The 26,178-nt window shown below is 41.2% G+C and overlaps 3 long non-coding RNA genes across 5 annotated transcripts in view; 1 reads left to right on the top strand and 2 right to left on the bottom strand.

Moving 5' to 3' along the window:
- Positions 1–6,787, bottom strand: part of LOC121038227 (uncharacterized) — a 23,523-nt gene extending 16,736 nt beyond the window's left edge. The window contains exon 1 of the long non-coding RNA XR_005794250.1: positions 6,565–6,787. This is a non-coding gene — a long non-coding RNA (uncharacterized LOC121038227). The remainder of the gene's footprint in view (positions 1–6,564) is intronic.
- LOC121038224 (uncharacterized) overlaps positions 1–18,112 on the top strand; it is a 106,254-nt gene extending 88,142 nt beyond the window's left edge. Inside the window, exon 6 of one of the 2 annotated variants that reach the window (XR_005794242.1) lies at positions 16,834–18,112. This is a non-coding gene — a long non-coding RNA (uncharacterized LOC121038224). Of the gene's footprint in view, positions 1–11,994; positions 12,237–16,833 lie in introns of those variants that run through there. The other variant, XR_005794243.1, reaches the window with a different exon arrangement.
- On the bottom strand, positions 13,124–25,114 carry LOC121038225 (uncharacterized). 2 transcript variants are annotated; one of them, XR_005794248.1, is made up of 5 exons: positions 24,899–25,114; positions 24,147–24,347; positions 15,903–15,976; positions 15,541–15,592; positions 13,124–13,889 (listed from the first exon to the last, which is right to left on the bottom strand). It is a non-coding gene; the product is annotated as an uncharacterized LOC121038225 (long non-coding RNA). The 2 variants fall into 2 exon arrangements; XR_005794247.1 differs by lacking the exon at positions 13,124–13,889 and having other exon boundaries at positions 14,542–15,976.
- Between the last annotated feature and the right edge of the window lie 1,064 nt (positions 25,115–26,178).

Genomic DNA, 26,178 nt, shown 5'->3' on the forward strand with positions numbered 1-26,178 from the left:
TTCCTTCCTTCCTTCCTTCCTTCCTTCCTTCCTTCCTTCCTTCCTTCCTTCCTTCCTTCCTTCCTGTTTTAACCACTTTTACGTAAAAGGTCCATGCAATAACTATATTCACTTTTCTGTACAACCACCATCGGTCTCCCGAACTTTTTCTTTTTCCCAAACTGAAATTCTGTACTCATATAGTACCTTCATTTCCCCCTCCCCTCAGCCCCCCAGTCTACTTTCTGCATTTACCAATTTGATCACTCAAGGTACCTCGTTATGGGTGGAACTCTATGGTATTTGTCCTTTTGTAACTGGGTGATTTCACAGCGTAATGTCTCCAAGATTCATTCATGTTGTTGTAGTATCAGCACTTCCGTTCTGTATCAGTATTTCATCCCTTTTAAAGACCGATGAGATATTCCATCGTATGTATATACCACAGTGTGTTTACCTATTCATCTGCTGGTAGACACTTGGATGGCTTCCACCTTTTAGCTTTTGTGACGAATGCTCTATGAGCATGCGTGTACAAATACCTGTTTGAGTCCCCTGCTTTCGATTCTTGTGTGTTTATAGTCAGAAGGAGAGTTGCTAGATCATATGACAATTTGTTTGTACTTACAAATATTTTTTTTAATTTTATGGATTTATTTTGAGAGAGAGAGCAGGGAGAGAGAGAATCCGCACTGTCAGCACAGAGCCCAATGCGGGGCTCAAACTCATGAACCATGAGGCCGTGACCTGAGCCGAAACCAAGAGTCAGACGCTTGAGCGACTGCGCCACCCAGGTGCCCCTATTTGTATTTTTTTGAAGAACCACATCCCATTTTCCCTCTTGTGGCACCATTTTACAAATGTAAAATGTACCAGCAGTGCACAAGGGTTCCAATTTCTCCATCTTACCAACACTTGTCATTTTCTGTTTTGTTTTGTTTTTTGATAACAGCCACCGTAATGGCTGTGAAATGGTATCTTATGGTTGTGATTTGCATTTCCCTAACGATTGGTGATGTTGAACATCTTTTCATGCGTTTAGTAGCCATTGTGTATTTTCTCCCATTGTCTGCTAACTTTTCACTCTGTGGGGAGTGTTTTTGAGGCATAAATGTTCTATATTTGACTGAGTCCTACTTACCTGGGTTTTCTTTTATTGCCTGTACTTTTATTGTCACATCCCTGGTATAGCTTATTCTACAGAAGGAAAACAGGGCATGTGCTAGACTTTATCATGTCCGTGAACATGGGCAATAGAGGAGACAAACCCAGCAAAACCTATTTGAAGGAAAAACTGGACCTGAGAGAGTAGCTGTAGATCTGAACCTCTTCATGGAAGGCTTGAGGTTAGAGGGTCTAAAGAAGATTTTACAGAGAGCTTTTTGTTTTTCTTCTTTATTCAAAATCAGGTGACACATGTGTCGAGGAAAAGATACATGACAACAGGCTTAACATTTATTTTTTTTAGTGGAGATTTTAGTTGTGTATACATGTGGGGGGTGCTGAGTATTGGTGGAACTTTTTTGTTTTTAGTTTATCTATTTATTTTGAGAGAGAGAGCGAGAGAGAGAGAGAGCAGGGGTTGGGGGAGGGGCAGAAAGAGAATCCCAAGCAGGTTCCACACTGTCAGCACAGAGCCTGACTTGGGCTCAATCTCAGGAACCGTGAGATCATGACCTGAGCCGAGATCAAGAGTTGGACGCTGAATGGACTGAGCCACCCAGGCGCCCCTGGTGGAACTTTTCAAAGTAGACTTGGGACAGCTGATGGAAGAAGTACTCGGGACACCATACTTCATTTGGGAATATCCAGGAGTGACGTTAGTTGGACACTGTAAACATTTCCGTTAATGGTAGAACACGAAAACATTAGAAGAATTCAGACCATCCAAATACTGGTAGCTACTACGTGTCCAGACTAGTAGGACCTCCAAATACATTAATGTTTATTACGGTACATTGCATTTATAAGAAAGATCTAATATTTGCTATGCCTTTTAAAATAGCCACATGGATTACTGACTATGAACTCATATTGAGAATGCACTTAGATTGAAGTAAGGGAGATTTCTGAAGATAAGAGGAAAAACTGACTTGGCACGAATGTTAATTTATGTTAAGTGGCTTGTGGCAGAGCTGGGCACTCCAGATCACCCTCCCCTACTCATGGACAGCAGCTGTCCCTGGGAGCAGCTGATCTACTTTCCTCTGTTTACCTGGTGTGTTCATTGCCGAGCTCTCATCCACGGAAAGGCAGCGGAAGTGATGTAAGTCACTCTGGGAGTGTGGGCGTGTCTACTTCTTGCTCTTCTCTCCCTTATGTCGGCTAGAGGTGTGGGGGCTGATGAAGTCTGGCAGGATAGCAGCGTCCTAAGATGGGAGTAGCTTGAGTCCCTGAATCGCTGTGTGGAGGAAAGCTTCCCACCAGCTAGGAGTATCCGTCGAGGACTATTACTGAGCAAGAAATCAGTTTCAGCCTGTGTCAGAACGCTGAAGTTTTGGTGTCTATTTATTACGGCAGCTAATACAGGCTTTCAAAGGGAATGAAGATGCTTTTGCAATTTGATCTTAGAGTGGATTGTGACTTCTGAATTTGCACCGCAGGATGTTAATGCCCTGAATTCTTAGCCCGGACTGCAAAGCACTGCTAGATTTGGCCTTGCCAACCTATTCGGCATATTTAGATGCCACGCTCACTTTTCTGAATAGCAGCCACATCGGCCCTTCTTCAGCTTCTTTGCTATGGGAAGCTCTCTCCTGCTTCAGGATATTTGAACATGATGTTTTCTCTGCCTGCAATTCTGTTTTCCTTGTCTGGCTAGTTCTGATTCATGCTGCAGAACTCAGTTCAGAGGCTACTTCCTGGTGACCCTCAAAGTTCAGGTCCCCTGACGTATGTTGTTATTGCCTACTGTATTTTTCCTTCATAGCCCTCATCATACATTGTGATTCTGGCTTTGTGTAATGATTTGGTCAAATATATTCCCTCCCTCTACATTGTAAGACTCATAAAGGCAGTGTCCAGACTTGCTTTGCTCACCGTTGTATGCTCAGCTTGGCATAGAGTGGACTCCTTTTAAAAATTTTTTTAAGTTTTTTTTTTTTTTTTTTTTTTGAGAAAGAGAGAGAGAGAGAGAGAGAGAGAGCGAGCACTCGAGTGAGCCGGGGAGGGGCAGAGGGAGAGGAAGAGAGAGAATCCCAAGCAGGGTCCACAGCCAGTGGGGAGCCTGGTGGGGCTCAATCCCACGGCTGTGAGATCATGACTAACCTGTGCCAAAATCAAGAGTTTGAGGCTCAACCAACTGAGCCACTCAGCCACCCCCAGAGCAGACCCACAATAAATATTTTGTCAAATGAAATCATACATGTCCCTAACAATGCCTACCACTTATGGAAAGTCTGTGTGCCCGGCACTGTTAATAAAGGCTGTACCTATCTTAATTAACTCAACCCATCACTCCACAAAATTCTATTTTAATCCTAAGCACACAACACTTTATTCACATGTTATTCATAAGGCCAAGGGTTTTTCTTTTATTATGAATCTATTGATTAAATCTCCCTTAGTCTTTTTGCATAAACCATGCCTATTGCTTTATTTATGACATCTGAAATGTTCAGGATGTAACTACACCTGCAAAACATATTGAGTACAGAACACTTCTAGATTTTTACAAATTCGCCACACCATTTTTTTCTAATTATATCACCAATATCTAAATATCTATCTATCTATCTATCTATCTATCTATCTATCTTTTTACCAACTAATTTGACAGTATTTTAAAAAGTTACCTTTTACTTTTTGCCTTCATATTTTAATTGTCTTGTGATAAAAATTTTAATTGTCTTGTAATAAAGATTTTAATTGTCTTGCAACTAACTAAAATCAGCATAAATATATTTAAAAGCAAACACAGGTGTATCTAGTAGGCGTAAGTTGGTTGGAGGGGCATCATCTTGTGTAGCCTGTAAAGTGTGTGCTTTCAGCATGATTGAGCAGCAGTCAGCATGTTTTACGGAGAAAGAAGAGTCTTCATGAATCTGGAGAGTTGGGTAAATGGAGGCTGGCTAAGGGAGCTTCAGTGTAGTATTACTACCCATGTTATAAAAGAGAAAATGGGGTCTCAGAGAGGCAAAGCAACTTTTGTAAGTTTACAAGTTAGTGAGTGGTGGAGAATTTCGGATGAAAATTCAGGCCCGTGTGATTCCAAAGCCAATGCTCTGAATGCGTGAATCTCTTTCACTGCTGGGTAGTAAATCCTTCTGGTGGAAACCATGGCTGGTTTGTCACACAGTTGTGGGTAAATACAACAGCCACTTGATAGTTAATAAATTATTTAGGATTTTCTTGTGCAAGCAGGGGCCATTCTCTAACCTTTCTATAGCTGTAAGTTGTCATGTGGTGCAAGGATGGGTATTATACCCTTCTACTTGACTCTGATCTCGTGAAGGGTGTGTGTGTGTATATTAATTTATAGCAATGCCTAAAGAACACTGAGTAATCAACAAATGTTTATTCACTGGACCAAAAAATTAATTCAAATGGAGATAAAAATCAATCAGACTTTGGAGCAGGATTTCTCTACTCTCAATCTTCTGGCCTTCCTGGTGCTATTGGTCACCCATCAGTCTCTGCTGATCTTTACTCTTCTAAAAATTCATTCAGGAAGATTCTCATCATTACTTTTCATTTTTTTCAAAGAGATGTAGCATGCTCCAAAATGATACTCTTTGAGATGCAGTAAATAAAAGAGAAATCTGTTGTACGATGTACAAGACAAACAAGATGTGTCTTCTTTTAAAATGAGCCATAGAATTCTGGCTCAACGTGGGTGGCTGACCAAATTTATGTTTTCTCCTTTTAAAAACCCTATCAAAATGATCATAAAAGTCTTAAAGATATTAATCACAAAATCAAAAAGGGCAGGAGTTGATCGGTAGCAAAGGAAGGAGAGATTTTAGCAAATTTTGGGATGGCAGCAAGTGGGTGAAAGATTGCAGGGAAGAGTAAACTGCATTCTAGCATATGTAGGACTCTGTGGGAGTTTGGGATTCAGTTATGGCAATTTTGACGGACAGCAAGAATGATTCACTGGGCTGACACCAAGAGGGTTCCTTGAAAATCTGTCTAGAAAGATTCCACCTCCTCTCAAATGTGCATTCAAAACATGTGATGGTCAGTAATTTACCTCCAAACAACCCTAAACATGTTACGATAAACAAATTGAACAAATTCAGAGCCAGAGCAGCAAGAATGAGCATTTCTTCCCCAAAGCAGTTCTGGCATTGGAGGCCCTTTACACTAACCAGCTCTGTATCCACTCCCCCTTTCTCTTAAGAAGTGAAACATAAAGACTAAGAGATGAAAGATATGAATGAAAAGGAGAGACCTAGAAGATCAACCCAAAGTATCTGAGATTTTGACCAATAAGAATTTCAGAAGAGAGAACAGAAAAAATGGAAGACAGGAAATAATTCAAGAAATAAAAAAGGAATTCTCAGAGCTGAATAACACTAGTTGCCCGGAACACTGAATAGGAAAAAGACTCATCTCAACTTAGTCCTATAGAGTTTCAGAAAATCTATAAAAGAAAACATCAAAAAATTTACAGAGAGGGATAGAGAAAAACAAACCAGAGGAGTTACCGAAGAACAGAAATCAGGTGACCATTTGACCCTCCCCTCAGCAGCTCAGGATGGCCAGCAAATAATGGTATATGCTTTCGAAATTATGAGGCAAATTATTTCAGTCTCACGTTTTATACTCAGCAAGGCTATCAATCAAGACGGAGGATAGAATGCATTTTCATACATCTAAGGACTTAGAAAGTCTGTCTGTTACATACAGTTTTTTTTACGTATGTAACAGTTGCTTAGAGGGTATGGTCTAGCCAAGCTGGGATAAAACAGGAAGAAGAAAAGGACAGGAAGGAATAACAAAGTGAAGTTCTGGTGTTACAGTAAGGAGCAGATCTGGAGAGCATTAAGTTTAGACCGAGGGGCAAAAGTTCCATCTGGAACGATGGAATTCTTCCAAAAATTTGCGAAATCCTTGAGCTATTGGAAAAGTAAGGATTTGATAAAGGCAAGTAATGCAAAGAAGAAACAGAAGCAGAAGAGCACGGAGAAGCAGGAGGACGAGGAGGAGGAAGGAGAGGAGGGGGAGGAGGGGGCGGAGGAGGAGGGGGGGGGAGGCGGGGGAGGAGGAGGAGGAGATAGCCAAAAACTCAAGGAAAACAGAAAATTTAAATGCACTAATAATATACTACTTGGCTGCACAGTCAATGACACTACAAAGTCATAATACCACACATACTGTCTACTGATTTTCAGCTTTTAGAATCAACCAATATGTAAGGAAGACTTAATTACGTTATTTTTAAAAAGTAAGCACTATCAAAATCAACAAGGAAAAGTTAAGGTCCTGAGCAGCTGAAGTTGCTAGGTAGGGGGGGAGAAAAGGAGAAAGAACAGGGCCATTAAGAATCCATTTTTACCAAGTGAGAACTCAAGAAATGCTTGTATATTCATATATTTAAGTTAAAAAGACAACCAACAGAAGGACTTACGATCATAATTTTACCTGACAGGATGGGAGAAGAAAGGTGGGAAGGAGATCAGGCAGCTATCTTGGTAGGAGGTCCACAGATGTCTACACTTGATGGATCAAACAATTGTGATCTACGCGCGTGCCTGTTATTTAGAGAACCACGCAACAGCTAGAAAAAGTAAACACAGAAAAGTTGACAGAGTTAATATAGCACACTGGTAAATGGAACTGAGACCATTAAGACTTAGGAAAGAGATTGGTGCTTTTTGTTAAAAATGTTCCTGTCTTGGGGCGCCTGGGTGGCTCAGTCGGTTAAGTGTCACTTCAGCTCAGGTCACGATCTCACTGTCTGTGAGTTCGAGCCCCACGTCGGGCTCTGTGCTGACAGCTCAGAGCCTGGAGCCTGTTTCAGATTCTGTGTCTCCCTCTCTCTCTGACCCTCCCCCATTCATGCTCTGTCTCTCTCTGTCTCAAAAATAAATAAACGTTAAAAAAATAAAAAAAAAAGTTCCTATCTTATTTAAATTTAAACGCTTGTTACCTTAAGAAAAATAAAAAAATATATTTCTGTTAAAAAAAGAATGCTGTAGACCACATTAAACATAGCCTGATGAAATGGAAGTTTGCTAATTCTTTCATTTTTTTTCAGGCAAGAATGTAACTAGTTAAGTTATAAAAATCATTTATCATTTCTAACACGAAGAAAAACATTAACGGGATGTGGCCGAGACAAGAGCCTCCAAAGGCTTTAGTCAGTCCCTTACTTTTGACAAGCCAGGAGAACGTCCTCACGACCAGCCGTGGGGCAGTTTTTTTGACGGCAAGATGTTTTCACAGGCTTCTCTGTTATTTCTTCTAGGAGACTGCAGAGTAGGAAGACTATAGACAATTGCTCAGTTGCTTTCCAGGGGCATTTCCAGTCAGCGTCCAAGGACACTGCTGTATGCATACCTTTCCGGATGAGAGAATCGTGGCACAAGAATCGCTCCTTCCTTGGTATTTGTCCACACACTGAGTATGTTAGGTAGGGCATCCTATGCTTTCGCTCAAGTGTCAATGCTCCAGAAGGGCTGTCATGGGCCACACTATGTAAAACAGTGTTCCCTGACTCTGTCATTTTCTGTTCCCTTCCTGACTTTATTTTTCCCTAGCCTTCTCCTTAGCTGGCATTATGCTATGTATGTTTTTGTTTATTGTCTTTCTTTTTCATAGGAAGGTATGCACCGCTGGGGCGAAAACATTATTTTGCTCACTTTTTTATATTTTGACCCCAAAGCAGGGCGGGCACATAGTAGGTGCTCAGTAAAAAATTGTTAAATAAAGAATAGATTTGAGAATAATCACTTGGACAGGAAAGTCAGGGAAGTTTTTACAGAAGTATCCGAGCTAGGTCTTGAAGGCTGAGTAGAAGTTTATCAAATAGTGAAGGCTGGAAACAAGAATCCAGAGGACAGTGGAAAATGCCACTTCCTTTGTGAAGATCCCGGGTCAATTTAGATCATGGGATTTTTTTCTTTTTAAAGAGAAAGTTAAAGAAAGTCTCTTCTTTGAGAGAGACACAGAGAGAGCACAAGTGGAGGCGGGGCAGAGAAAGAGAGAGAGAGAATCCCCAGCGGGCTCCACAGTGTCAGCACAGAGCCCAGCATGAGGCTCAAACTCACGAATGGTGAGATCATTACCTGAGATAAAAGCCAGAGTTGGACACTTAACTGACTCAACTACCCAGGCGCCCCTAGATTGTGGGATTCTTTTAAGTGATGACTATCACTAAAGTGAAGAAAATGGTCACTGCAAAGTTGAGATATCTTGAAAATATTTGCTGAAAGTAATTAGAGACTTACGTTGAACAAGTCACTTGGTAAGCTTCATCCTAAAAAACAATTCTTCCAGGTATCCCTACTAGTTCAAACAGAACCTGCTACATGGCAAGTGGTCAGAAGTGAAGTAACTAGCTCGAGGCCACCTGGCTAATATGTGGATTTGAACTCAGTTTTCTCTGGTTCAAGAGGCTAAGCCGGTGTTGTCCAATAAAAACATAACATGAACCACACACGAAATTAATAAGTTTTTAGTGGCCATATTAAAAAACAAGAAGAAATAAGTGGAATTAATTTGAATGATATATTTTATTTAAGTTTTTTTTTCAATTTTAATGTTTATTTATTTTTGAGAGAGAGAGACAGAGCATGGGCAGAGGGAGGGGCAGAGAGAGGGAGACACAGAATCCGAAGCAGGCTCCAGGCTCCAAGCTGTCAGCACTGAGCCCGATGTGGGGCTCGAACCCACAAGATCATGACCTGAGCCGAAGTCAGACCCTTAACTGACTGAGCCACCCAGGTGCCCCGCCAGATCTATTTTATTTAGCCAATATATCCCAAACAGTGTCATTTCAAAATGTCATCCACATAAAGCAGTTGCTGATGAGATGATCTACATTCTTTCTTTCATATTGTTTTTTAAGACCTGCTATATGTTTTGCATTAAAATTACACCTTAATTTGCTCAGTAGCCACATTTCAAGCCTTAACATAAATCTCTGGATCTGGGTGTGATACTGGTTGGTAACCGGGTTGTGCAGAAAGACTTTTGTGCAAAAGACAAATTTTCACCCTTTTTCTAGGAAACTCCAGATTCAGCATCTTGCTGTCAGTGTCCTCAGTTTTATTTACGGAAACCATGTTAAGTCTATTTCCGTGCAGCATTTCTAGGACATCCCTATTTAACTTCATTTGTTCTCTAGCTGTTGTTCACAAGAGACAGGATTGGGTTGATTACAAGAAGCATGCAACACTGTCTTATAATTGCCACTAAATATGTGGAGTGTCTGTCTCCAAACTAGCTCCTAAGGCATCTGAGGGCAGGGGCTCATCGCTGGACCTCCAGGGCCTAACCCATAATAGCTGTGCAGTCAAGTCTGCTAGATGTTACATGTATATTTCCCATAACAAACCTTGGCCAACTATTTATTTCTTTTGGCTAATGACTTAGGAATCACGCTAACTACAAGAGATCCCAAAGATTTCACCTGTAAAATTATTTAGTCAACTCTAACATGCATTTCAGGACTCACTAGGACCACAAGAGCAATCTGTATAAAAGTGAATTTGCTATTTCTCTCGAGTTACCAGTATTGCAAAATGGAAAGTTTTTAGAACATTCTTGAAACGTTTTTAAAGCCAGACCCAAGAGCCCATTAGCAGGAATATAGTTTAGTTTACAAAATGATTCACAAAGTTCATGATCCCTTCTTACTTTCTGTTACCTCATTTGGAAGACTGTCTTTTGCACAATCACCAAGAGGAGGGGCTTCATGGAAACAACGGAACTTGGCTGTCAGGACCTTGCTTGCTATAGGTATTTTTTGTTGTATATTCCCACCAACAAATAACGATAGCTCAGGTTGAGATATGCTGCTGACAGGAACAAAAAAGATTTCCTAATAGTGAGCTCTTACTGTTTTGTTTTTTTTCCTTGTTGTTGCTTAAATACCTGCTGGAAGGTAGAAATTTAATCTTGCGACTTCTATTTGGTATTTTAACCACGTTCCCTATGCATTCCCATATGTCAGTCGTTCTCTCTGTGAAACTTGTAGAGTTTCTACGCAAGCATAGATTCAACCTTTTTGTTTTTCCTTCTGGTATCTATCAGCAAAATGAGGTTTGGGGTTTGATGGGGTCATGTCAGAATCAAATTCCCTTAATTCTCATTCTAGCACCATGTTCTATCTAGCTGAAAGGCCTTCTACTTTCTCGACATTTACTTCTTCAACTTGGGATGTATCAGAGAAGGACGGATTAGAGTCTTGGGTTTTAAACATCAGTCTGAACTCTGGCAGTGATAGCTGATGTTGGCTTCTCCCTCAGTCGTGGATTCTGAACTACAGTATATGAATGGAAGTTATAATTCTTGAAGGTCTTGATCTAAAATGACTGCAGAATCTCAGGTGTTGATTACATGCCCAGATCATCGCTTCATCTTGTAAAACACACATTTATAGCAACATTAAACTATTAGTTTGATGTCTACAGTTGTATGACTCACCCCTTCTAAGGAACCATTTTCTATTTCGTCACTGTGTTTCCAGTATTTTTTGTGTTATTTGGTGGCTTTGGTCTTGATATTTTGGGAAATATTTTCCCTCTCTGGGGGTCTGGTAAAGGGCCTGAATTTCTTCCCTTAATGCCACTACTGGCAAAGTAGGGTGATATCTACGATGCTTGGACATTCAGGGGCGGAACTAAATTATGTGATTTTTCTTCTTCTAAGCCACAAGCCATAAATGATTTTGAAATCACTTATTATGGAAACACAGATTCATAATTTTAAATATCTGGCTTTCATAGTCATATAATATATAATAGTGAGGTAATGGTAGGGCTGCATAGGATGAATAGAAATCTGGCTCCAGAATTGATACCAGAGTGAAAGAGTTTGCAGATACGAAACAGTTACATGGCCAGTTCCTATCTTTTCTATATTACATCCTCCCAGGGCATTGTACTTAAGACTTTTAAAATAAATAGGCATTTCTCTTCCTCTGCACTGGTAAAGGTGAACAGATGGTGAAATGGGCCAAATAATGGAAAGTCGACATAATTTGTCCCCAGACAGTTTAGCAAGTTCATAGATGAAACGTTAAACCCCACATAGGCCCTCATCACATCTCTGACTTTGGACCACTGATTAGATGAAATTGAGGAGAGAAAGGGTGTTTAATTGTAGACTGTCATGGCCCTGAGCTCTTCACTATAAGGAACATTCCTGTCTGCTGAAGCTGTTGTAAATAAATAAACAGACCCTTGTGCATGGAACCAGTCTGTTCTTTTGTTTTCTTAAACTCAGAGTCAAACCACAATATCTGACTAGCACCTTCTAATGAGATTTGTTATTATTTTTTTAATGCAAAAATTTTACACTTGAACTATTAATGTGCTCCTTTAAGAAAAATACAGACTTTTTTTTTTTTTTTATTGGGTTTGGAAGGGGCCTACATGTTTTTCAAAGTTTGGACAGAAGGAAATGTTTACTTTTCAGTTGAACATACCTAAATTGAAAAGGACTCAATAAAATTCCCATCCTGAGGCTATGGAAATAAATATTAACATTTTATTATAAGCAGATCCCATGTTTTAGTTCAATGAACAAAGAGTGACCTTACTTGGCAACTGGCTGTCCTTCGCAAGTATCTCCAGAAAGAAGGACTTCAGAAACAAAAATCTCTTCATTTTTACTAGACTCTATCAACCTACAACTGGCTGATGGTTAATAGCCCTAGAAAACTGGTAAATCCCGTCAATTATGTTAGGGTCAATTCAGTCAATTGTCTTGGAGGGTTCACTGGGCAGTCACCCTGCCTGAAGTTGGACGCTCAATAGATACTCCAATGAGGGTTATGTTTGTTTGTTTTTGCTGAGATTTTCATAAATGGTTTTCCATACAAAAATGATTGTTTTCACAGTCTAGCTCTGAGACTTGACTGCTCATTTCTCTGCACATTGGAGAACGTCTTGCCTGCGTCGTCCTGTACTCTCTGCTTACCTCCTGCACTGGTGGAGACCTTCTACGCCACACACACCTTCTTTGGGGGTCTCAGCTTTTATAAAAACCTGTCAACCTTACCCTCCCTTCAGCTGAATGTAGAAGTCAATGTGTTGGCTTTCTGGGGCCTGTTTTCTCGATACTCTTTTATTTCTGCACCAGACCTAGACCACGTTGTTTTTGTTTTTGTTTCCCTACATTAAAATTACTTTTCTGAACTCAGTTTGTATAACATGCCCTAGTTACACCTTGAAGAAATGCTACAACTGATCTCATGCATATTATATTATTGGGTTTACTATAAGAATATTGATGAAGGTAACAGGGTATTATTACATGAAAGAGAAACTTCTTTATAAAGATCTATCCAGGGGCGCCTGGGTGGCGCAGTCGGTTAAGCGTCCGACTTCAGCCAGGTCACGATCTCGCGGTCCGTGAGTTCGAGCCCCGCGTCAGGCTCTGGGCTGATGGCTCGGAGCCTGGAGCCTGTTTCCGATTCTGTGTCTCCATCTCTCTCTGCCCCTCCCCCGTTCATGCTCTGTCTCTCTCTGTCCCAAAAATAAATAAACGTTGAAAAAAAAAAAAAAAAGATGTATCCATAGGAGACATTTATCTCAGATTTCAGATACTGAGAATTAAAAAGATTTTGCTTATGGTTCCCTTTTTGTAGTGGCTGCTAAAAAGCTCAGAGTCAAATTTTTGGACCACCTCAAGCAAGCACACATGATTTTAGGGCATGTGTTTTATGCACTAATTTCACTGATAGCTTTATTGTTATCTTTCTACCATTATTTTTCTACAAATTCAGTTTCTACTCATTATCTTATTTCATTGTACATATTTTTGGACTTTAAATCCTTTAGGACTAGATTTGGTAAAAATAAAGAAATAACTCAGAACTAACTACATTTTTTTGGAGGGGGAGTTTAGAATTTTTTTAACGTTTATTTATTTTTGAAAGAGAGAGAGAGAGAGAGAAAGAGAGACAGAGCACGTGCAAGGGAGGGGCAGAGAGAGAGGGAGACACAGAATCTGAAGCAGGCTCCAGGCTCTGAGCTGTCAGTACAGAGCCCCTGCAGGGCTCAAACCCACGAACTGGGAGATCAGGACGTGAGCTGAAGTCGGAGGCTTAAGGGATGAAGCCACCAGCTGCCCCTTTTTAGGGGGTTAGAGCTAATGGAAATGTGCACAGGGTGCAATCTCAGTGGCAGGAGGTGACTCCGCCATTCATGGCAGTGGTTGGGCCTTAAACAGCTTGGCAGGGAGCAGAATGTGACCCTCACAAAAAGGGACAGGAGTAGGACAATAAAATCGCAGGTGCTGGGTGATAGCAGATAACGTAAGAACCAGCCTCCCTCCTCAATAGAAAACTTTCTAGAAATAACTGGAGGTGGAGCTTTCCAGTGGGAGGGGCTGAAATTGTAGGTGGGAAAAGGAGTCAGGGGTTTACACATAATTGCTGTTTGCACAGATTTATTTTAAGCCCCAAATTGGAGTGGCCTAAAGAGACAAAAGTTAGGTTGCAAATGAAGTAATTCATGATGAATTTTGAGGGAAACCCTGTCTTCATCAATCTGCTATGATTGATGACTGAAACGCCAGGATTTAAACTTATCCCTGAGAACGAAGGTTGTGTCTTTTCAGGAGTCTTTTGTTAACGATCAGGTGGGTCTGAGGTAACAGATTTGCTGTGGGAATCAGCCCATCAGATTGTTTCACGTCTGAGAGGGGCCATGAAAGAAAATGTGGTAGAGGACGGTGTGAATCTTCCCCCGTGTCGGACATGGGCCAAGGCAGGGGAGGTGGGAGGCGGTCCGGCACTGGAGGAGAGAAGACACGCCATGAGAACAGAACACAGAATTTTTAGTATCTGGCTTAAAAACCATTCTAGAACGGAGAAGGCTAGAGGTTGTATGCCAGGGAAGGTAGTCCTCAATTTTGACTTATTTCTGCTAACAGTGCTCAACCTCACTTTCACTGACGGTGATGCTCACTTAGCTCAACTCGTTACTGTCTTCCCCCGCTCCTTTATTTCCCCTACCTTTTTTTATAGGAGGTTCTGGGACCTCATGGCTATTTTTGCCCCTACTGACAACACTTTGGGATCCCACACAAACACTAACAGTAGCCAAAGCATAAAGATGTCTTTCCTGCCTCTGCACCAAGCACCACCTCTCCTTCCCGGTTGTGGTTCTTCTCAAGAAGAGTTGGACTCACATGCCTGAGAGTTTTCTTTACCTGCTCTGGTGGCGGGAACAGTATTTCCTAGGTTTGTCCCTATACCGGCCACCTCTATGGGAATCTAAGACCCAGACCTCCCCACCTGAAAGCTGAGGGAGGCGTCCTTAGTCACGCTGCTATGGGCTTGGTTCCCTGGGTACTTCCTTGGAGTCACCCTGTGCCCCTGCCTGGATGCCCTGAGTCCCTCCCCAGCTCACACACCTAGCTCTACACTTGTCGGGATGGGCCCACAAGAATGCCCCCAGAACCCCATGGAGACTTGGGAGTCACACTACCCTTGGTCTTTTCTGCTTTCAGCCCCTTGTCCCTGGGACTCAGATACTAGTCCATGAAGTCTGACAGACTACCCATATCAGAACAGGCACAGATTTTTCTCCAAATAAGAGCTTGAGCTCCACAATCAGTTCTCCCTGATAGAAGACTTGCGTTTTCCTTTGAAGCTTTAACTACAGGATATAGGCCCAGCTCTGGGGATGTATAGGAACCATGAATCAGAGCCACAGGCAACTCCATTTTCCCAAGGGCTAAGAGGGATGTACTTCCGGCCCTGCGCTGCAGGACTGATGTTGGCCAAATGCACTGACCACAGCATTCCCCAATATGTGGCCAGTCCTACCTCGAGCTTTCATCTTTTGTAAATCAATTTGCCAACTTCTTATCGTGTGTTATATAAGTGGCTAAGAGTCCTTAAAATCCTAGCAATCTGATGTGTGGGTCATACACATGTTCTATAAGTAGTATCAGAAGTCCAGCTATTCAGAAAGGAAATCTGTTTGTTTGTAACTATTTGTAAATGAGTCCCCGAGGTCCTGGAAAGGCACATATTAACTTTAGAGGACAATGGGCAGAGGCTGGGCACACCCATGAGATACTCTTAGCATCGAACAGCATGAAAGCTCTTGCTGAATTATTATCTCACTTTCTGCTTTCCGATGGTCTCAAATGGTTCTGTTTCTCTGAGAAAGTAATTAAGTTGTCATTAGTATTTAATGATTATGGTTTCATTTTTGCTCCTTTGACTCCTAAGCCTCTGGTGATGTGGTCTTGCCCAGTTACTGCTGACACAGAGTCTAGAGTGTTCAAAGTCTGAGGAGTTTCTCTTATGAATTTGAACATGGGTTGTCCGCATTGCTGGGAACTCAGGAAAGCCAGGCGTTCTCTATGAAGGGGCACCAGACTATTTCCTCGAATGACAACAGAGCTAAAGCAATGACTCTGTAGGAGTCTCACCTTTGGTGAGACTGGAAAGCAACTGATACTAGTCCATCAAGTGACAAGCTGCCTGAAAAGTGGAGGAACGCGGTGGTCATTCAGTATCCTTTCGGGCTTCCTGCAATCTTCTGACTCTAATAGTGGAAGAATTCTCATGAGTCATTATTATTTAAATGATGGAAACTGTTGCGTGTTATTTGAGGAAATAAAGCGTATCAGCGGGGTATTAGTCAGTAATACATTGTCTCTAAAATTCCATCTGTTAAATGCGCAGTTAACATTTCTTTTATAGTTGGCATTTGTCAGGAATTCTCTGCAGGTACCTGTAGTAAGTATGCATTTGATGTAGTACAAACCTATTAACTGTAACTTATTGTTACCTGGGATTTAGATGCATCAGTATTCACACGATGTCCCTTGAAAATAATACTGGGATTCAATTCCAAATCCTATCCTAGAGGATTCAATTAAAAAATAACTAAATTAATAAATTTATAAATAAAATTAAATAATTTTTATCAAATTACTAAATAATTTAAATAAAATTAATTAATTAAATAATAATAAATTAAAAGATAATTTATAATCCCACAGTTTATGGGGAACAGGGAGGGCTGATCCTGGGTTCCAGAAAGCCCTTTGTTTGCTCAACACTGTGAAGATTATGTTTGAAGGGAGAAGATGGAAATGGGGCAAGAATGATTTTCTCTACGTAATAAAGTGGGGGGGGGGTGGCGGAGGTTGAGGAAGGAAGCCAGGAGTGGCCTGGTGGGGAGGACAGAACCTTGGAGATTCACCTGTTCAATGAGGAGTTTTAGAGTGGTTTCTTTTGCAGTGTGGGGTTGATCTTTCTTTTCCATTTCTCCTGTGAAACCTTCAGAAAAGTCTTTAGTTGTAAAAACTAACGTTTTTAGTCCGAGCACAATGTTTCTGGGACTTGTGAAGATGCCGAGTTGAGAAATGAGGTTGGCACAAAGCGGAAGGGACGACGCACGGGTACCGCTGAGCCTTAGGCACGTCTCAGAACAGGTGATGGCACCTTGTTCTGTGATCTGTTGCTGCTGCTGCCGTCTGTTGGGGGGGCTCCCAGGAGGGCAGGAGGCCAGAGGTGCCGCCTAGGCTGTCCCACCATTGCTCGGGACCCGGCTGGTGGTTTCGGCCAGCCGAGCCTCAGACTTCTCCCCTTGCAATTTCAGCCGCTCCGCATCCTTCAGCCTTTCTGTGCATGAAGGCGCTTCTCCAGCAATCTTCCGAATTGCTTTTGCATATGGGCTAGTCAGACATTCAAGCTCTACTTCTAACTTCAAACAGGTCACACTGTGGATGCACATATGAATGTCCCGACGAAGCAACAGTCTAGGAAGTTTCGTTACAGCTCTGATTTTGACTCCCTGATGATTGTACTTCGAACGGGAAGTGATTTCTGGCTCTGCCTTAGCTGCCTTGGAACGTCATTCATGAGCTGCCCTGAACACACCGCAAAGCTGCAGTTGTTTTCTTGTTTGTTTCGTCAAAGCTGCACCTGTTTTCTGTACTGAAAATAGTGCCCCATGGATCTAAAGCCAAACCCAAGCCCGAGGCAGGAAATAAACAAACCAACAAGACAACCACAAAAGACACTGTTACTCTGGTGGTGAGTTTGTGTTGTCAATTTTTTCCAGTTATCAGATCTTGCAAGTTGTATTTTCTTTTCTAGTTCAACATGTACGTTTCACTTAATTATGGTGGGTAATTACCGTCTATTTTGCCTGTGGGCAAGTTCTTGAGCGGACATTGTATCTTCACTTCTCTTGAGTATAAACCAGGAGTGGAATGGCCAGGTCACGTGACAACCCCATGTTTCACATTTCAAGGAGCTGATTGTTTTCCAGAGGGTCTCCATCTTTTACATTTTCACCAGCGACATAGGAGGGTTTCAATTTCTCCACGTCCCTGCCAACATTTGTCATCCATCTTTTGTTATAGCTTTCCAGTAGGTGTGAACTGGGGTCTAATTTTGGTTTCAGTTTGCATTTCCCTGATGGCTAGTAATGTTGACCATCTTTTTATGTGCTTATTGACCACTTATGTATCTTCTTTTAGGAATTTTTTTTTTCAAAATTGTTTAAATTGGCTTGCCTCTTTATTATTAAGTTTTAAGAGTTTTTTTATGTGTTCCGTAAACAAGTCTCTTATTTAATATATGATATGCAAAATGGGTCAGGAAGTGTTTCTTTGTTTCTTCTTCTATGTTTTTGGAAACGCTTGTACTTTGTAACACTTTGACTTTGGAATGCTTTGGAACTGGTACCAGTTCTTCAAATATGTGACAGAATTCATCCGTGAAGCCACTTGGTCCCAGGCTTTTTATTGTGGGAAGTGTTTTTGACTACTAATTCAATCTCTTTACTGATTATGGGTCTATTAGATTTTCTATTTCTTTTGGGTCTTTTGGTAGTCTGTAGGTCTCCTACAATGTGTCCATTTCATGTATGTTGTCTGATTTGTTGGCAGGCAGTTGTCCATAGTATACCTTTTTTTTTTTTTAAGCTTATTTATTTATTTTGAGAAAGAGAGACTGTGTGAGTGTGAGTGGGGGAGGGGCAGAGAGAGAGAATATCCCACGGAGGCTCCACACTGTTAGCTTGGAGTCCGATGTGGGGCTCAGACCCACCAACCATGAGATTGTGACCTGAGTGGAAATCAAGAGACGGACGCTTAACTGACTGAGCCACCCAGGCACCCCCATAGTATTCCTTTACAATTATTTTTATTTATGTATTGGTAGCGATATTTCCTCTTTTATGTTTAAAAAAATTTTTTTTAAGTTTATTTATTTATTTTGAGAGAGAGGAAGAGCACAAGTAGGGGAGGGGCAGAGAGAAGGAGAGACAGAATCCTAAGCAGGCTCACGCCATCAGCACAGAGATGCAGGGCTTGAACCCACGAAGTGTGAGATCATGACCTGAGCCGAGATCAAGAGTCGCTTAACCGACTGGGCCACTCAGGTGCCCCTTTCTTTTATGTTTTTATTAATTTGAATCTTCTCTTTTCTTCTTTCTTTTTTTCTTAATTTCTTTTTAACGTTTATTTATTTTTGAGACAGAGAGAGCCCAGAGCATGAACAGGGAGGGCAGAGAGAGGGAGACACAGAATCTGAAACATGCTCCAGGCTCTGAGCTGTCGGCAAAGAGCCTGACGCGGGGCTCGAACTCACGGATCATGAGATCATGACCTGAGCCGAAGTCGGACGCTTAACCGACTGAGCCACCCAGGTGCCCTCTTCTTTCTTAATCTAGGTCAAGTTTCACCAATATTTTTGATCTTTTTAAAGAACCAACGTTTGGTTTCACTGACTTATTGTTCTTACACTGTTTTATTTATTTCACTACTAATCCTTATTTCCTTTCTTCTGCTTGCTTTGTGCTGTTTTTTCTTCTTTTTCTAGGGACAGAAGGTGAAAGATAGGTTGCGGATTTAAGATCTTTTTTCTTGTTTTTATGTAGGCCTTTGCAGTTGTGAATTCCACCCCCACCCGGCCACCCGAAGCGCCCTGCCCTACAAGGCAGCTGGGGTGAAGGTGGTCAGAGCCTCGGAGCATTCCTGGCACGCTGTGACTGGGAGTCAGCCTCTGCCTGTCTGTCTGAGGAGGAGGGACCAGGTGGGGGAAGGGAGCCCTGACCTCTCAGCTGTTCTCAGCAGGAATTTAGCCTTTTCATCTTACAGTTGGTGGGGATGAGAAATGCTGGCAGACTGCCTCTCCTGGTGAGATACTACAATCCTTCTTTAGGAGTCGAGGAGGAAGGGAGACCTGTCTTCTCGGCCTCATCCGCCCAGAGTGGGGCTTCTATCAAACGTAGCTGGCAGAGGGCTGGGAGTGGGTGGGTTATAGCTGTCATTTTTTCCTAGAAGTTTCAGGAGATTTTCTTGACTAAATCATGATTCATTTGCTGTATGCCCTTGGGAAATTCCCAGAGACTTAAAAGTTAGAAGAATAATTTTCATGAACTTTGCGTGGGTTGGGTCCATGGAGGTGCGTATGTTTTCATCCCAGAAATGGAACTCCAGAAACTGCTTTTTAGAATTTTCATTTTGCTTTAAGATTGTATAAAATATTTATAAGCTTCCAAAGTCAAATCTACAGAACAAGATATCTTCAAAAAAAGGACTAACTTATGATCCCTCTACCCTATTTCATCCTTCATTCTTTGGAAACCATTAAAATGTTCTTCCTGGGGCGCCTGGGTGGCTCAGTCGGTTAAATGTCCGACTCTTAATTTTGGCTCAGGACATGATCTCATGGTCGTTGAGATTGAGCCCCACGTCGGGCTCCATGCTGACAGCTGGGAGCCTGCTTGGGATTCTCTCTCTCTCTCTCTCTCTCTCTCTCTGCCCTTCCCTGCTCTCTCGCTCTCTCAAAATAAATAAACTTTAAGAAAGTGTTCTTTTTTCTTTTAAATGTGTTAAGTGAATATGTTCTCCAGAAAGGTTTATATTTTTGTTCTCAAGGTTGTCTTTATACTATATATAAAACATTTAGTGCTCTCTTTTTTGGTTATTGCCTATTTTTTTCCCCACTAGGAGCAATATTGAAATTAGCCAGTGTCCTCATATTTTCTCTTCTCTTCATCTCCATACCATCTGATTTGATGTAGTGTCGTTTTACTACTTAATGCCTAGAAATGAAGTTACTCTACTGTCATATACTCTGGCCATTCTTCCATCAAGCTTCGATGGTTGTAACATAACCAGACTGCATTACTAAATACTATTCTATCTCACAACCATTAGTGAGTATTACGTCAATGTATCCCCTTCCATATTGGTAGTCTGAAGCTAATTATGTAATAAATTGACAGGGAGAATTTGTCAAAACCATATTCCTGGAATTCAAAGCCATCAGTACATGGTTCTTAAACTTGAAGATCCATTTAGTGGAATACAAAATTCTTGGCTTGAATTTTCCTTTTTGCATATTTTAAAATATCATGCCATTGTCTTCTAGCCTACGGTGTTGCTCCTGAAAAGTGAGACGGCAACTGATTTTCTTTACTTTCTTACTGACTGACTTGGTATTTTTGCTGAATACCCAAAGGTTTTCTTTTTTTCCTTTTGAAGACTGTGTTCCTGGAATACATGTCAGTATTGACAGCTGTGGGCCAATATTCTCAAGTATCCAGGTTAGGCTCAAGTCTTTTTTCATTCAGGAAAATTTGCTTAAATTACAGATTTATTTGTTCTCATCCATTACTTATTTCTTTGGGGACTCCTATGTGTATATTGGGTCTTCCCTTTCGCCTTCAAAAATGACATTTTTGGTTTTAAAAATATTTGTTCTTTCAATTTTATAACGCTCTTTTAGGGCATTTTGTATTGTGTTTATTCCAGTTTGCATGATTTTTCTTTATTTTGAAAAAAATGTTCAAATAAGTAACTAAATAAATAAATGTAGTTTTTGAGTTCCGACAACTTCTTCAAATATTCCTTTTTTCCAATCACTTTATTTCCACATTTTTCCAGTTCTGATTTATGCTATTCTTTAATACTTTCTACAATTATGTTAATTTTTTTTAGTTCATATTGAGACATTAGGTAACAGTTTTATTTGCTCTCTGGGCATGTTTTTCTTTCATTGATTGTAAGGATATTCTTCCTTCCCTTGCTTCCTCCCTCACTTTTTTCTTTCTTTGTAATAATAATAACATTGTATAGAAATTGACTATGATTCTTTCCTGTTGCTCATTTTTTTTCTTTTTTTGAGAGAGAGAGAGAGAGAGAGAGAGAGATCGTGCATGGGGGAGGGGGGGCGGGGGAGGCGCAGAGGTGGGGAGAAAGAGCAAGAGAGAGGAAAAAATCTTAAGCTGTCAGCATGGAGTCTGACACAGGGCTCCATCCCACAACCCTGAGATCATGACCGAGCCGAAATCAAGAGTCAGCTGCTCAACCAACTGAGCCACCCAGGCGCCCCTGTGTCGCTCATTTTTAAGTGATAGGAGTTTTTCTGTACTTTAAAGAAGGCAGGGGTGGGCCAGGATATATTTCTAGCTTCATAGCTCTAAAGCTCCTTGGTCTGTTCTTTCTATGAAATAATTAAGACATGGCCTATTCTCTGAGCTCTGTTTCCTCTGCTCTCTTTCCCCCCATGTTTATCCGGGTTTCTCTTTTCTTTGCCCTGATGTCCTGCAACCTAGATTGTCATCGATTTCTCCTTAGTGAGGGGTCGGCTCTAGAAGTGAGCTCAGGATTACGAGTTTTGTGAATTCCAAGGACCCAGACCATTTTGGCACCTGCTGACCTTTCCTCAGGCTCCCTTGCTCTCCTCCATGAACGAAATTTGTAGACTCCTCTGACAGCCTTTTCATGCTTAGAGAGTACCTGCTGGTGATTCTGGATCCCCCTGTTCTCAGGGTACTCGGATACCCCATTTTGCTCTTTCCATTTCCTCCCACATGAGTGCAGATGCCAAGTGGGTCTTATCAAATTGGTGGTGGTTCTTTCCCACTTCTCATATTTTGGGGTTCTTGTCAGCTAGTTTTATTGTGGATCCTTCTATTATTTTGATACATTCTTACAGCATACCCTCATGTTTTTAGATCCTTATTCTTTGGTAGTGTGGTTTTACCTAAGAGATCACCATATGAATAAGTATGTGGCTGCCTTGAGCTGCTTAGACCACGCCTAGTAATCATTCTGTACTTTTAAGGCTTGATGTGAATCACAGAATGCTGCTTCTGACAGCATAACAGACAGACTATCTAGGGTTTTACTCACAGTGGGAAGGCCTCTGAATTCGCTTAAACCTGATGAGCTGGCTTATCTAAAGTTCGTTGTATTTGAACTTTATCTCTGAGCCACTTCTAAAGAGCTTCAGAAGGGAGAAACAAGAGTTTAGGATCATTCCATCTCTGTGGTAAAAAAAATATTTTCCAACCTAGTAAATTAATGTTCTTACCCTATGAAATTCTTAGCCTTTTGAAATCACTGGTTTTTAAATAACCATGCCTTGATCCTCTATTAGAAGTACAATCTGCAAAATTCTTAACTGTAAAGGTATTTGATGATCTACTTTCAAGATAAGTCTAAAGCTATAAGCAAATCTCATCTATATGAGGAAAGAAATCACAGTTGAGTCATGGTCAATGTTTCATGATCAGAACAGAGGCTTGGAATTTACAGTGAGTTCCCAAAGTCAGTTTTTGGTTTTTTTTTTAAATATGTCTATGGGTTTAAAAACAGCGAATATTTTACTGAACTGCTCTTGTATAAATCTGGGGCATATCCTACTTTAGGAAGTTGTTCTGTAGTAAAATACAAGACTTGGAGCTATTTAAAAAAAGACAATGCCCTAGTATTGCTGAAAGTTTCACTTGCTCAGGGACAGAATAATTGATGGGATTTAAAAAGTCGCAGTCATGGCTTTGACATTTCTAGTTTCTCTGGTCCAACTGTTAATTACTGTAAATGTTTAGATTTTTCTGTGCATTTCCTCATCAACAAGTAAAAGCTTTGATCTCTATTCCATGTGGAATCACATGGGTAGAGAGAAGAAATGGGATATATTGAAATAAAACAGAAAAGAGAAATTATAAAAATATTTGCTTCTGTGTGTTTTAAATTGTTGAGTTCACACATCACAAGAAATTTGGTTTCTTTGAAGACTTAAACACTGGCAACTCAATAGTCTACAAATAGATTATTTCATTCCATTCAGTGTTTTGTAGAATTTTTTCCTTTAGAAATATTGAACAGGGGTGCTGGCTGGCTCAGTCAGAAGAGCATGTGACTCTTGATCCCTGGGTTGTGAGTTTGAGCCCCACGTTGGGTGTAGAGATTACTTAAATAAATAAAACTTAAAAAAAAAACTAAAAAAGTAAATACAAAGCAATTTCCAGCTTGGTCCCCAAATTATTTAGTGCCATGTCTCCCATGGTCCTGCTCTCTGTTGGAGCAGAGACTAAAGGGAAGTCAGGGGAAGTATGATTCATGATCTCTGCACCTCTGTGAGCTTCCGGCAACACAAGAAGGAATATGATGGTGAGCGGAGAGAAGCAAGGGTGCAAACGAATAGTTCCCCACTGAGGAAGTCCTGAGGCCCTCTTTTGAGATCACCTTCAACCTTGTGCCTTGGGAGTAGAAGTTTCCATTATATTCTCCACTTAGCACATTACCATCCATACACCAAGTAGGCATACAATGAATAAACGAATCAAAATGCTTCCCAGTCGGATAGAATTCAAATACTGCTTCCTCTATAAAGCCCGCCTTAATCCTTAGTCTGAAATCATCTCTAATGCTTCCCTTCTCTGACCACCCATGGAGTCCTCCATGAGGCATGTTTCTTGGTGTTGGCTAACTTCAGAGCTCACCCTAAAGGCTTTACCAAAGTATAAGGTTGTGGGGAATTCTGTTTCTCATTGGTGGCTCCAATGTATTTATCCCATCCCAAAGACTCTTTTTACAGTATGACTGACCCACCCAGAGATGGGGCTGCTGGGGTTATAGTCCCTCCTCTGGAAACAGGACAAGATTTGTGACTATCTCAACTGGCCCAGTGGGGTATGACTGAAGGGATCCCATGTGACTTCTTAGGCTGGGTCACAGAAAGGTTCGAGCTCCTCTCCTTCTACGCCCTCCATGATGCTTACCTCAGAATCCAGAGCTATGATGTAAGGAAGCCTGGGACTGGCCAGATCTGTGACCCAAGGCCAGAATCAACCACTAGATGTATGTGAGTAAATCTTCCGGTGATTTCTGCCCCCAGACTTTGAGTGTTCCACCTGAGGCCGCAGGCATTGCGGAGGAAAGGCATGTCCAACACGTCCTGCCCCATTCCTGATGCGTGGACACTGTGAGAGAGGACAAAGGAGTATTGTTTTCAAGTCACTAAGTTTTCAGTGGATTCATTTTGCACCAATAAGTAGATAACCAGTACAAACATGAGGGTTCACGTGTAAATGTTTTTTCATTTTCTCCCCTTTTCCTACTCCTAACTCCTAACTTCTGTAGCAACCAGGATGATGGTCTGCACACACAGCGGAAATCCCATTTCTTTAGGTGATTATGAGAATTCAGTAAGATTGCACGCAAAAGGATCTGGCAGGATGTTCAGTAATATGACGTAACCGATAAATGTTAACTGAAATTGCTACACGATTCATTTATTTTCTAGCTTCACTGAGATGCAACTGACACATGACATTGTGTAACTTTAAGATGTAGGTGTTGACTTGATAAACTTGTATTTTGCAAAATGATTGCTACGACCACAGTGTCAGCTAACATCTCCAACATGTCATATAATTACCAGTTTTCCCTTTTGCAGGTGAGACTCTTCAAGATTTTCTCTCTTAACAACTTTCAATATAGAATAATACAGAATTATTAGCTTCAGACTTACTCATCGTATAGCTGGAAGTTTGTACCCTTTGACCAACATTTCTCCATTTCCCCCACTGCTCAGCCACTGGTAACCACCCTTCTACTCTCTGTTTCTATGAGTTCAGTAGTTTTAGGTTCCACATAGAAGTGATACTGTACAGGCTTTGTCTTTCTCTGATTTATCTTATTTAGCCTCATGCCCTCAAGGTCCATCCATATGGTCACAAATGGCAGGATTTCCTTCCTTCCTGTGGCCGAATAATATCCCGTTATATATTTCATGACAGCACAACGTAATAATGCGACACGTCGCATCTTCTTTATCCATTCGTCTGTTGACGGACACTTAGGTTGTGCCATATCCTGGCTACCGTGCATAGTGCTGAACTGACATGGAAGTGAAGATATTTTGTCAAGATCTTGTTTCCATTTCCTTTGGATCCATACACAGAAATGGGATTGAAGAATCATATAGTAGTTCTACATTAAAAATTTTTGAGGAACCCCCACTCTGAGTCACAGTTTCTGTACCAATTTGGCTTTGTTTTCTTATAGCTTACTGAATTTCCTTAAAGCTGCTATTTTGATTTATTTGTCTGGTAAACTGCAGATCCTCATGTGTTCAGTTTGCTTACAGGAAGCTTATTATGAGCTTCTGGTGGTGTTACGTGACCTTGATTGTTCCTGTTCCTTGAACTTCTGCGTGGCTATCCTCGCGTCATCTCCTCCAGTCTTTACTGCCATCTCGAAGGCAGCCAAATTGGTTTTTTGTTGCAGCAGTGTGCTGGCACTTCTTCTCTGTAATCGTGGACTTCCCCAAAGGCTCTCTCATGCACAGGCAATTGCCTAAGTCAGTGTTCTCCAGGAGCTTCTGGACCACAGCTAAGAGGGGCTGAAGCCAGTTAAGGTGCCATTACAAGATCCACAGCTAGGACCAAGGTCCGTCTGCCTATTGCCTGATGAATTGATAGGTGAGACTTGTCCTGGATCCCTTAGCAGGTGGTGTTGGATGCCACAGTTACCGCAAACACACCCTTGCCCATGGATGCTGAACTTTTGCTGTCGGGGCGACAAAAATGAGGGACATCTTTTGCCATCACGATGCTGATGTAACTCCTCTTACAAGTAAATTACGACTTTGCTTCCTCTGCATATCACGTCTGCCCGACCAAGAAGGAAACAGTCTATTCACATCAATTCAGCAAAGGCAAGTCTCATCTGTTAGTAAATGCTAACCAAACCAGTTGTACAAAACAGCAGTTACTTGATTAAAACTTCCATTTCTTATCCGGCTGTTCT

Source organism: Herpailurus yagouaroundi, unplaced genomic scaffold (assembly GCF_014898765.1).
Source record: "Herpailurus yagouaroundi ecotype Mexico unplaced genomic scaffold, PumYag 165, whole genome shotgun sequence".
In the NCBI taxonomy this organism is placed as follows: Eukaryota; Metazoa; Chordata; class Mammalia; order Carnivora; family Felidae; genus Herpailurus; species Herpailurus yagouaroundi.